Source organism: Zingiber officinale, chromosome 6A (genome assembly GCF_018446385.1).
Source record: "Zingiber officinale cultivar Zhangliang chromosome 6A, Zo_v1.1, whole genome shotgun sequence".
Classification (NCBI taxonomy): Eukaryota; Viridiplantae; Streptophyta; class Magnoliopsida; order Zingiberales; family Zingiberaceae; genus Zingiber; species Zingiber officinale.
In genome coordinates, this window is record NC_055997.1 from 57,667,969 (window position 1) to 57,680,244 (window position 12,276).

A 12,276-nucleotide genomic window follows, 5' to 3' on the forward strand; every position below is an offset into this window, starting at 1 on the left:
CCGCAGCTAACCAACTCTTCCGCGAGTATTTTGAGAAAAGGTAGGGTGCGAGATATATATATATGTTATGATTGAAACCTTAGTTATAAGAAGAGAGAACTTAAGTTTTCTATTTCCTCAAACCTTTCTCTCCTTTTCTCCTCTTCCCTTCTGCGACGGCGCCGATTCTGCCGAGTGAAGAAAATGAAGCCCTAGCTTCGTTTCCGGTGGCCGGCGAAGGCATTCTCCGAAGGTTCCTTCACCGTCGTGATTCTTCGTCGAGGAAGACCCGTGAGCATGAAGAAGAGCCGGAGAACTTGAGTTTTCTCCGAACCCTAGCCGCTCCTCTTCCCGGTTTTGAGTCCAAGGATAGGTAAGTAGCTTCCTCACCTGCAGTAAGATAGCTCCGAAGCATATTTTATATTCCTCTCCTGGTTTCCGAAGCTTTGCTTGAATTTTCTTGTTTTCTTGAATTTTTCAGTGAAGAATCTTGCTTTTTATTTGCTGTCGTGAACCTTAAAGAAAGAAGAGACAAATTGGTTTAGTAAGCATGAAGAACAGATTTCGGATTCCTGTGTTGGGCAACGAGGAAGAGTTTAGTTTCCTTTAAAGCATGTAGTTTGATTTTGTAGAATGGTATGTTATGATACAATACATGAAGAACAGCCATATTTTCCTAGGTTTTCAGTAGCAAATCTTTGTTTGTTTGCAAGGTGTGTGCAATGGCACAATGTTGGTGAATATGTTGTCAGATACTTGATTGTAGTTTAGTCCTTAAAGCATGTAAGTAAATGTTTTGCAGATTTATGCAATTGATATGGAATTTGTGATGTGTTCAAGATTGCTAGTGCAGGTTTTGTTGGGAATTAAGTCTTAATTAGGTTGTTATTGCTTCTCCCTGTCGAATTTACAAGTATTGTACCGATTTTGATAGATTAAGCTTGATTGATGATGCCTTTGTTCCTCTTTATGGCTTCTAGAATTTTTGTACAGATTATTGGTTGGTTAAGACTCAATGGTTGGAGGTTTTGTTCTTTTGAGAGCTTCCAAAATCTTGGACACATTCTATCGGTGGATTTAGCTTGATGATTGGTATTTTGATGGAGATTTTAGAACTAAATCAGCGGATTAAGAAGAGTGAAGAGAACCTAATTTTTCTTTTAGATAGGATTGAAGTGGTTTAAGATGTCTTCCGTTGGGTTTCATTTTTGGTGTCGACTATGCTATTTCTGGACAGAATTGTAGTGTTCTAAATGAGTTATCCTTATGTGTTTTTCCTCATATTTTGGCTGCTGTAAAGAATTGTTTAGATGGGCAAGAATAGTTATAATTCCGGGATTTTAGAAAGGTTTGGATGAAATTGGTTTGATGTAAGTTTGGGTTCTATATTTAGGAAGATAATTCTTGTACCGATTATTGATGTTAGTTTAGTCTAAAAGTGAGAAGTATGTGGGTGATTTAGTTATGCAAGTAATAAGTTCAGAATAGAAGTTTAGTTTAGAAGATGAGAAAAGAGATTTACATGTTGATCAATGTAGATTTTATAAAGTATTAAGATGTAGATTTTGTTAAGCTTAGTATGCAGATCTTAGATAAGCTTAGTATGCAGATTTTAGATAAGCTTAATATGCATGGTGTAATTTGTAGCGTAGTTTTTACTTGTTAACTCCATGAGCATGATTGGCTTTAAGATTAGTATTTTAACAAGCATGAACAGCCATGTATTCTAGTGGAAGAATAAGAGCTCTATTAAATTCTTTTAGAAGTGTTAACAAGTATAAGATAGATAAAGAAAAGAAAGAAAAAGGCCAAGGCCTTAAATAGATTCCAAAGTCAAGACTTTAGGGATTTTGGCACACAAGGTGTTAAAGAAAATGCCGAGGCATTATATAGAAGTATTAAAAGATAACAAGTATTTTACTTTTATCAGTGGCACTGTACTGAACTCTCAGTTGTCCTTGGGTTGAGCTCTCATAGTCGTCCCTAGGTTCAGATAACCTAGTAGTAACGGCACGGCCGACGGTCGACGACCTGAGGGTCGCCAAATGGGCCGCCAAATGGGTCGGGTCGTTACGAAAGTAAAAGCAAGTACAGTTGTCGGGCCCAAGAGAAGCTGATTATTATTTTGAAGTATTATAAGTATAAGTTTTTGAACAAGTAAAACGAGTTTTACATAAACATAAAGTATTAAAAATTAAGTTTAGAACAAATGAAATAAGATTCATATAGTTCTAAAAATCAGTAAGTTTAGTTCTTTATTCTACCATGTTTATCTAGTAGATGAGTAGTTTTCATGTTTACCTATTAGATGAGCAGCATGATTAACTATTAGAATTACATGAGTAGATTTCTTAGCTTTTCTTTGCTATTAGTTTGACATGAGCAGTTATGTTTATGCTTTATTTCTTTTTAGAGCATATAGTTTTTAGTTCTTTTCGTATACATGCACATTCGTGTTTTTGTGAGTTAGATAGCGCTTACTAAGCAAATTTTGCTTATAGACTACACTTCCTCTTACTGCAGATACAGGAAAGGAAAAGATATAGAAAGGAAGGCGACAAGGAGGTGTTCGAAGGATGTGTGATGCCAGGACTATGGAAGCCTTGGGACTAGGAAAGAAGTTTTAATTTTAGTTTCCGCATTTTAGTTATTGTAAACATTTGAGTTGTATTTTAAGTTCATGTCATTTGAGATTATTCTGTTTAGATTGCATGTAGGATGAGTCCAATTTAGTAAGTAGATATTTGTGGGTTTGATGCTTATTTAACTGCGTGGTTGATTAATATGTGTTCCAGCCGCTTGTGGCTGAGTATATATTGCATGTATTATTGAATATGGTCACCGGTACAGGGGAGACTCTGTCGAAATTTTTCGGTAGGGTTTCCATGTGATTTTTAATCATACCGGTTAAGTAGAGTTAGTAGTTAAGTAACGGTCATCCTTAGAGAGTAGTAGTAGTAAGAAGGGTGGTCGTTATATTATATCCATTTTAGGTCATGTGGCCTTCCAAAGTTGCAAGGCGTCAAATGTGTCATCCATTACTTATTTTGGACTCCTTAGATGTACTTCAATATTATGTTAACTTTAGTTATAATGCTTAAGTCTGGTCTCTTAGAAACATGATCACATTAGACTTGATCTAATAGCAAACCAAGACCAAGTTGGCCCTAGTCTTCCTATAGTGATTGTTCTGTAGTGGCAAAAAGGCGATTTGCTCGCCCTCAACGTCCCCTCCAATTCGTCCCAGGTCCAACACAGAAATGATAAATCACAGATGGATATTAATCTTTGGAATAGTCACTAAGGCATGAGAGAGACATTTATCTCGGCTATGCCGAGATTCGAACCGTAGATCTAATAGTGGTAATACTTTACGCGCTAGCTATTAGATCGTCCTGAGAGATCCATGTGGCAAAAGACGATTCGCTCGTCCCCAGCGCCTCCATCAACCCATCCCTAGGCCAATACGGAGGAAGTAAATCACGGATGGCTACTAGCCATTAGTGCAAATAGCCAAGACATGGGGGAGGTTATGCTCGGTCACGCCGAGTTTCGACCCCAAGACCTCATGTGACAATACCCCATGTTTTAACCATCGCATCGCCCCGAGGAGACTCGTCCTGAGGGATCCATGCATGTGAATATAAAGGTGAGAGAAAAAAAATTTAATTGGAGAAAATAGAATAAAGGAAAATTACCTAAAAACGAGAGAAAAGAAAAAGACGGAAAAATCAACTTTAGCTAGAGGGGTAGCAAAACAGTCTGCTTTGCTCATTCTTAAAATATGATAAGTGATTGGAGAAATTTTCAAATCTACATGTGCCCTCCGTCAATTCCCGATAGAAAAAATAATAAAAAAGAAAAAACAAAAGACATCTCGCAAAATTTCTACACGAAAACTTCAAATCATTATTGGCTTCTAATGTTAAAGCGGCAATTTATTGAATCCACATCCAATTTATTGAAGGAAAGAGATACCAAGTATTTATTCACCTTTCTAGCTCTTTGAATCCAGTTCGAAGGTCTTTCCTCGTATTTTGATCACTTGTATTAATGATTAATAGTCATTCATAATTTATTTTTTCGTATTAATTTAAAAACAAATTAACAGCAACGCTGAGACGAACGAATCACCTTTTTATTACATGAATTATTACATGAATCAAGTTCAAAGGCTCTCTAGGATCACATGAACAATTTGTATTGGCAAGTCTAACCTAAGGACGATCTTTGAGACTGATCATAAATCAATCTTAAAATCTTGAGCTCGTTTCACAAATCTTCATACTCCCAAAATAATTGAGTGAGAGCTTCCATCCTCCTTTATATTGGCGATTTACTTCTTTATATTGCACCAATTATGCACTAGGTAACTTTCCAAATAAGTGGTGAGTCACACCAAACTATTTAGGCAGTCATCCTTAAGTAACTCTTCTAAACATACAATAGTTCAGAACTTCTTTATAAAAAATGACTGCCCTACGTTAATTCATGAATAAAGAGGAACAACTCTTCAAAATTCAACGAGGACGAAGGATGGGGAAATAAGAAATACTAGAGAGAGGGAGGGAAGCGAGAAATTAGGAAGAGAAAAAGAATGTTTAATCCGATTAAAACCAGTCAAAGAAAATGAGTCGACTTAAGAAGCTAAAGCCTGCAAATGGACGGAGTTGAACATGTTTTGGCAAGAAACCTATAATTGACTTGGAGACATGGTCATTAATAACATGTGCAACGTTAACCTTAAAATAATTTGATTTCATATAATATCAAAACTAAGTTCTGTAAATTTTCAGAGTAATTATAATAGCCAATAGCCAACTAGAGTGTGTAACACCAATCTAAGGCAACCAATTAGGAAGTGTAACACAAATCTGAAATTACACTATCCACATCCTCGGAAAAATAAAGTAAAAGAAATCAACAAAAAATAAAAAATAAAAAGGCACAACACAGTGATACACCAGAAAGCTATACAATGAAATAAGAGATGTTCCTACCAAAATAACAGGTCATCGTGTTAGCAAACCCAAGCATCACCTGCAGTAGCTAAAACTACCGTGCCAGCTACAAATCGGACCTCATTCATTCTCCACACGAGATCCTAATAAAGTAGCGGGGGAAGCCGATGCCAATCTCCTCTTAACGACTTCAATTCTGAATCTTCTCATCATAGGTTCCGCGTCAAACCACTTCGAGGGATAGTCCTGATTTTGGAGGTTAAGGCAAAGAATTATGTAATCAAAGAATAGCCCTTTCTTCTTGAAGACAATTAGAATAAATAGTATTCTAGATTACAAATCATATTTTAAAATGCATTTATGACTTATGCCCTGTTAACTTCTGGGTGTAGAGGATGAGGAAAATGAATAAAAGAGTACATGGATGTTCTTTTTTATTTCTTTTGCTCTCCCCTCTTACTATTTCCTCCTATTCAACCAAGTAAGCAAGCCATCAAGTTGTCTAGATGTTTTCATTCTCATTCTCTTCATGGTATATGTTGATCGATGACGGGTTTTAGGCTATGTTTAATTGAAAGGAAGGGATTCAAAATGGAGGGAGAGAAGTAATGAAGAAGGAGAAAAATAAAAAAGTTCATTTACTTGAGTGAATGGAAGGATAGAAAGATATGACAACCCTTGGTCTTTTCTTTCTACCTAAATTGATCGCTCCACAAACCAGAGATTGTGAGCAAAGGGGACACCATCATCAATTGTCAACCACCACGAGCCACTGGCCACCAATGATCACCAGCAACCACTGCCAGCAATCATCGGACATCATTGGTGGTCAGCAATCATAGATTGCCATCTGCCAGTAAAAAGTAGGATCTTTGACAAGGCAACTCCTCGTAAATAAATGATTGGTAGTATAGGCCAAGCTTCACTATAACAATAACAGTCAAGTTTTTTAATCCTCACAGCAAAATCCTTTCCTATACAGCTGGAGATTCACAGCAAATATTGATTAATCCTCTCAGAAAATTCACTCCTATAGAGCTTAAGATCCACGGTAATAATCTACAAGATCAACTACAATCCTGTTCATGTGCAACTGAACATCCATTCATAATTTAACTACACAGGTAGAATTTTTCAAAGACAAACCTTAAAAGTTATGAAGATTGAAAGATGAAACTAGTAAAGCAAATGTGTATAAAATTGATAAGAGATTGCCCTGTGTAGGAACTGAGATTTCTTATTTGAACGTCTTAAATGCTAAAGTAGAACATACAGAAAGAACAAGGGGCCAAATAGTCAAGAAATGGCTAAGACACAAAGCAAACAAATTGTGATACTAATTCCTTTTTTTTCAAAAGGTCAAAATAAGAAAATCAGACAAGTGGAAAATTATTAATTGAAGGAGGAGTGAAGTAAGAAAACCAGTGCTATCACATATTATTGCTTGCATTAAGCACAACTAACCAACATTTAGGATTCACATAGTGCACATTATGTATAGTATGAATGATCGTGTTTAATCAATAAAATATTCATCACCTACCTCTCACTATAGTTCAAGCACCATCCAAAGGGCATATAACACTCATTTTCTACCTAAGTTACTATCCAGAGCAATTTGGTGTTGCTCCAATGAAAAGATATTAAAAAAATAGATTATGATGATATGAACAAGTTACACAAACAAATTGAATCAAATCGAGTTGAAAAGGCATGGAGTAGAGGAAGACCCAAATAACATTCTAGTTAATGTAATTAAAAGTGATAAAGAGGCTTAAATACAATGTAGAAGATTCAAAATAGATAATTCCTACATGTCTTGATGATGATTATTCTGCATAAGCTAGTTGATACAGTGTTTAATATAAAATCAATTCAGAATATCTATCTGATAGCAAACCTCAACATAAGGATATTTACATCAATATCACTTATAAGTGTCCTGCATTCAGAAAGCTTAGGAAATCAGATATGTTCAAATAGGATTTTCTCACCTTCCAGGCAGTAAATGAGAATTAGTTGCTGGAGCTTTAGAACCACCAAGCCGCTTAGATTTGTTGTCCTGTTCTTTATCTACTCTCATAGCAGCCACTTCCTTCTCCATTGCAGCTACTTCCCTTCTCATCTTTTTTGCCTCCACTTCCATTGCTTTAGTCAATGTATCAACTTTTTTAGCCAGCATCTATTTTAGAAGATCCATATAAAACACTACATGAGTTTGGAAAGGACAAGGGTTTCTTGTAACAAAAGATTCTTCAAGCACATTTACCTCAATTGCATCATCCTTATCTTGTAAGCTTTGATCCTTTTCATGGCATGCTTTTCTAAGTGTAACTACCTCCTTCTGCAGGATATCATATAATAATCCAGAGACACAATCATCTGTTTCAACTGCACGGAACTCACTGATTTTCTCATCTGGATTCTCCTTCCAAGTGTTGTGTGATGCATTATCACCAGTTGAATCTGAAGATTTGTTCAGTAATAAACCTGTTCCATTCACAATGATTTTACTTCGATCTAATGATCTAGTGCCACCATCAAATGACTTGGATGCTCCTTTGGCATGTTTCAGTATTGCACTACTAGAAATAGAAGATCTCATCTGAAAAGATGGTCTTCTTGATAGGAAACCATTAACACTCTTTGGAATGTTGTCAGCTCCACCAAGAGATTGGCAGAATCAAATTTGTTGAACTCTTCCCTCTACATGTACTTTGTTGACATTCTCAAACCCTCTTCTAAAACTTTGAGACGCAAATGAAATTTCTCCTAAATGTTCACAAAAAAATGTTAACTCATTCAACTTTAACTTTTTAAAAAAATAAGAATCTGCCAAGAGAGAAAAGCATATGGAGCATAACTTCTAAAAGAGATGAAGACAAATATTCTTACTTTCAGTTGAGCTTCAGATCTTGCAGCACGCTCTGTGATAGCAAGCTTATCTCTAAGTTGTTGCATCTCACCCTGAAAACAAATGCAAACTAATGACAATATCCACCATGTGAAAAAAAAAATCAATTAAAATTCTATAGGATGGTATAATTTGGGCAGGAAATTAATCCTCAAAAATATTATATTGCCTTGTAGATTATCCAAGTAGGCCATCAAAAATTGACTGCTAACCTGCATGAACCTGCGTTCCTCAAGCCACTGTTTAACAGGCATGACTTTGTCATTAGCATCTTTCCATTCATTGGCCACTACCACAGCAACCCTATTAGCTGACACTTTTGCTCGAGAAAGTTCACGGTCAAGAGTTTTCATCTCTTCCTGAGCCAATAAATGACACAATTAAAAGTAACTCAAAGGAAAATAATTATTCTTCTTCAAGAAATCACAGTAAAGTTCAATATATTACACTCATCTCCTGAACTTTTCTCTGGTAATCCCTAACAGCATTTGCAGCTGCACCACCAGCAAGAACAGCCTCTTCTAGTTCTCGCACAGTCTGGCTTAGCTTTTCAACTTCTGCAACTTTTTGCCTATGCATCTTATCTAATATCTTGTTCTCCTCCTAAGGAAGCAGGTGTGGACGTAGTTAAAAATAGCACAAACCACCTATAACTCTGTAGCCAGTTCATTAGCATACAACAAGAATTCCATTCAATATCTTCATATTATACCTGGCAGATTTCGATCTGCTTCATCAGTCCCTGGTTCTTATTTTGTAGGTCATCTACCATAGAAGCCTTCACCAAAGCAATCTGCACAGTTCGTTCTGCTTCCAGTAGTGCTGCTTCCTTTGATTTAGTAAGCCGATCCAAAGCCCTGTTGTCATCCTGTAGCTTTGCAATCTGCACAAAAAATAGAAGAAATTTTAACCTGTCAAAAAGGATGGAATATCTTCAACAGAACAAGTTTTAAATCTGAACAGGAAAGACTAAGGCCTGAAGTTTGAATAACATAGAACTGTCTGTTCAAATGATATCAGATCATATAAGGCATTGCATAGAAATGTATCCGAATGACCATAATGTAGCTGCAATGCATATACACAGCTTCAGAATAGCTGTGTTCAGTACAGTAAAACTACCTCCCAATATGACAAATTTGAACATCATGTTGTGCAGTTGAAAAGTTTCCTTGATGTTTAAGTTGGATAATTGTGACTTGCCATCCTCATAATAGTCCACAAAAGATGAAAATATATTTCAAAACTAGCTGCGGTGAATAGGTAATCATTCAAAATCATAAGTATTTATTTCCTATGAAATAAGTAATCAGCAAAGATAAAACATGAAAAATAGATCCATATATCTCGTACAGAAATTAAGTTGTTCTTTGATTCAAGGTAGTTGGATAATGACAGGAATAGATGTGAAACACAAAATTGAGATGTTTTCTCCAAGAAATATTAGCTGAATAATTCAACCAGATACCTCTTGCCGTGCTAACTTCAACTCTGCTTCAAGAGGTGCAAGAATGGCTTCAATTGGAGGCGTGTCATCATCTTTTTGAGCTGCATGAACTCTTCGAAGTGTTGCCTCTGCTGCAAATTGAGCAGCCATGGCTGCTTTCTTCTCATCATTTATCTTCTTAATTTCAAGATTCTGCAAAGTTACTCACCCATCAACCATTAATTCACAAAACAAATATCAATAAAAACTAGATGAAGGAAATATAATGATTACCCTGCTTTCCAATAGTGATTCAGTGAGCTTAAGCTTCTCATCCAACTTTGTCAATTCATCTGTTAGCTGATATGCATTCAGATCATGGCTTAGGTTTACATAGATTAATTTAAAAAATGTAAAAGGTGAAGTGAAATTCTAGTAAAAGAACAGAAATAACTAATTGAGGGTTTAACAGTGGAACTAACCAATCAATTCGAAGTCAAAGAAACAATAATGTAAGAATGAACCAAAAACTATCTACTTGATTCAGTTGGCTTTCTTAGACCTCATTTAGATGATTTCATGAAAAACTTTTATGCATACACATTTTTGGATTCAACCTGTAGCATATATTCAATTCATCAAACTACGGACAATGAGTTGAACTAACCTTATGTTCTTAACATTGATTGTAAAATAAAAATATATATGTTGATTTCGAAAGAACATATAATATCAATTATTGTCGAGATAAGGAATTTTTTTTTCAAAATAAAGTACCATTAATAGCTTGTTTTAGTCTTTTAGAAGGAAAATAAAAATGAATTAAAACATTGAGATCCAACTTTTTTTCAGGGCACAAATTATGGAGAAAAGACCAATAGAAATCAGGGATCAAACAAGCATCTAAAATGTCAAAACAAATCAGGGAAAGAATCAGCTATCAAGGAGAGAACAAGATGAGCAGTAAATAAATGATATCCTCACCTCTTCGAGTGCCTTCTCTCTTGCACGCTCAGACAGCCGCAGGGCCTTGATCTCAGCATGCGCCTCTGACAATTCTCGATCTTTGTCTGCATAACCCCAATGTATTTATTGACTAAATACTTGAAAACTAAAAAAAACAACTATGTAATCTCAAATAGACGGGGAAGAAAGTAATGAAAATCGCGGAATTCTCACCTCTAACTTCATTCTCGAGCCTATTGAGTTCCACTTTCACGGGATCAGATCCGTGGAGCAGATTAATGAACTCCTCCGCCTCCAAGTTGGGCTTCGTCGAGGCCCTCCGTCTCTGAGACGAAGCCGTTTTCCCATCGCCCTTGAACGACGCAGATACCGTCTGCACCGGCTGCGTCGGCGGCATAGCATTCCACCCTGCCGACTCACACCCGAAGCCCTCCACGCCGCAATCACCTGGATCTGCCATCCTAGATCTGGCGCACGCTCACATCGAGGTCAAGGGAACAACCCAATCGAAACGAGGAAGGGCAACAAACAAGCAAACAAATCTAAATGCAAATTTCAGCTGCGCAGTAGGGTTTCTTCCTCCTTGAACACGATTGAGAGATCCTCCCTCCGGGTGTTCCAAACAGTCGATCAGTCGGCACACGAACCCTAGATTCGACTCTTGCCCGCGTCTTCCCCGATCGCCCGCGCCGCAAGTAATGTGAGATGGGGAACAATTAAACAAGTGTTACTCCAGTGAAGCAGGGCGCTGGTCTTATAGGTTTTACGCGTGCCAGGAGATATTAAAAAAAACAAGCGGCGTCGTACGCCACCCCGCATTCGTTTGACCGTGCGACAAACGATCTCGACCGGTCTACCATCTGATCCAACGGCCACGACCGCCTTCGCGACCGGATCTGCAAATGGCCCGTCGATTTAATTTTCGAAAATGGCGGTGAGCGTATCGCACGACGGAGCGCATATTCATCTCGACCGTGTCGAAAGCTGATGGGCTGACGGGTACGCAACAGCAGACAGCTCCCTGTTGAAGGTTTCGCCGACTCGTACTGAGGTGCTGCCTTACGTTTGACGTGTCGCTCTTAGGATGGCTGACCTGGAGGCAGCATGCGGTGATCTTATAAATTTTACAAATCCAATTAATGTAAAATTTAATAATTAATATAAAATTATTTTTTAAAAAAATACATTCGACTATCCCTTCCATTGCAAACGAAACGAAGGAGCATTTTATTAGGCAAGCAAGCAAGTATTGTTATGTACGACTACAGTTGACAGAAACAGGAGATTTGAATACCAATTGGCTTATGCCCGTGGGATGCCATTGCATGTTCTTGATATGGATCCAAAGAGAGGGAAGGGAGGGCGAGGGGGTGATGGGATATCAAAACTCCTCTGCTTTTGCACCATGGGTGTTGAACCCAAAAGATATAAGATGAGAGAATCACTGGCCACTTCAGACCCCAAAAGTAAGTTTGTGAATGCGAGGAAGGCATCTATCAGTACTCTCCACTCCATTGCTTTCTCTTCCTTTAATCATTATAATTCACTCACTACCCTAAGGAACAGTATCTTTACCAACATAGTCTCCTCGGGATAATACAGTAATTAAAATATGAAATGTTGTCATATGAAATTTTATGATCAAAAACTCATCGTATCTTAGCATGTCTTTCCCATGCATTGTTACCTGTACTAATAATTAATAGTCATCTATTATTTACCTCTTTTACGTTGGTCTACAAATAAATTAACGGGGACAAACAAATCATGTCTTAGTTTTTACAAACATTGAACATTACTACCTTTTCTTTCTTTGTTTTTTTTTTGTTTTTTGTTTTTGCTTGAACTTAGAAAAGTGAATTGGCACGGAAGTAGAGATATTTTCTGCCGTTTTATGGATTGGTTTAATGGCTGTGAGATCACTAAATGATGGAAAATGAAATTTTCTTCTACCTTCCTATGGTGAATACATGTATTGCTCTTAAATGAAGGGTACTTTCTGGTTGTCATCTATGTTATTAGGGACTTCA

General features: G+C 37.0%; 1 pseudogene; it reads right to left on the reverse strand.

The window, feature by feature from the left end:
- Positions 1-4,810: 4,810 nt before the first annotated feature.
- LOC121996400 lies at positions 4,811-10,997 on the reverse strand (annotated as a pseudogene).
- Between the last annotated feature and the right edge of the window lie 1,279 nt (positions 10,998-12,276).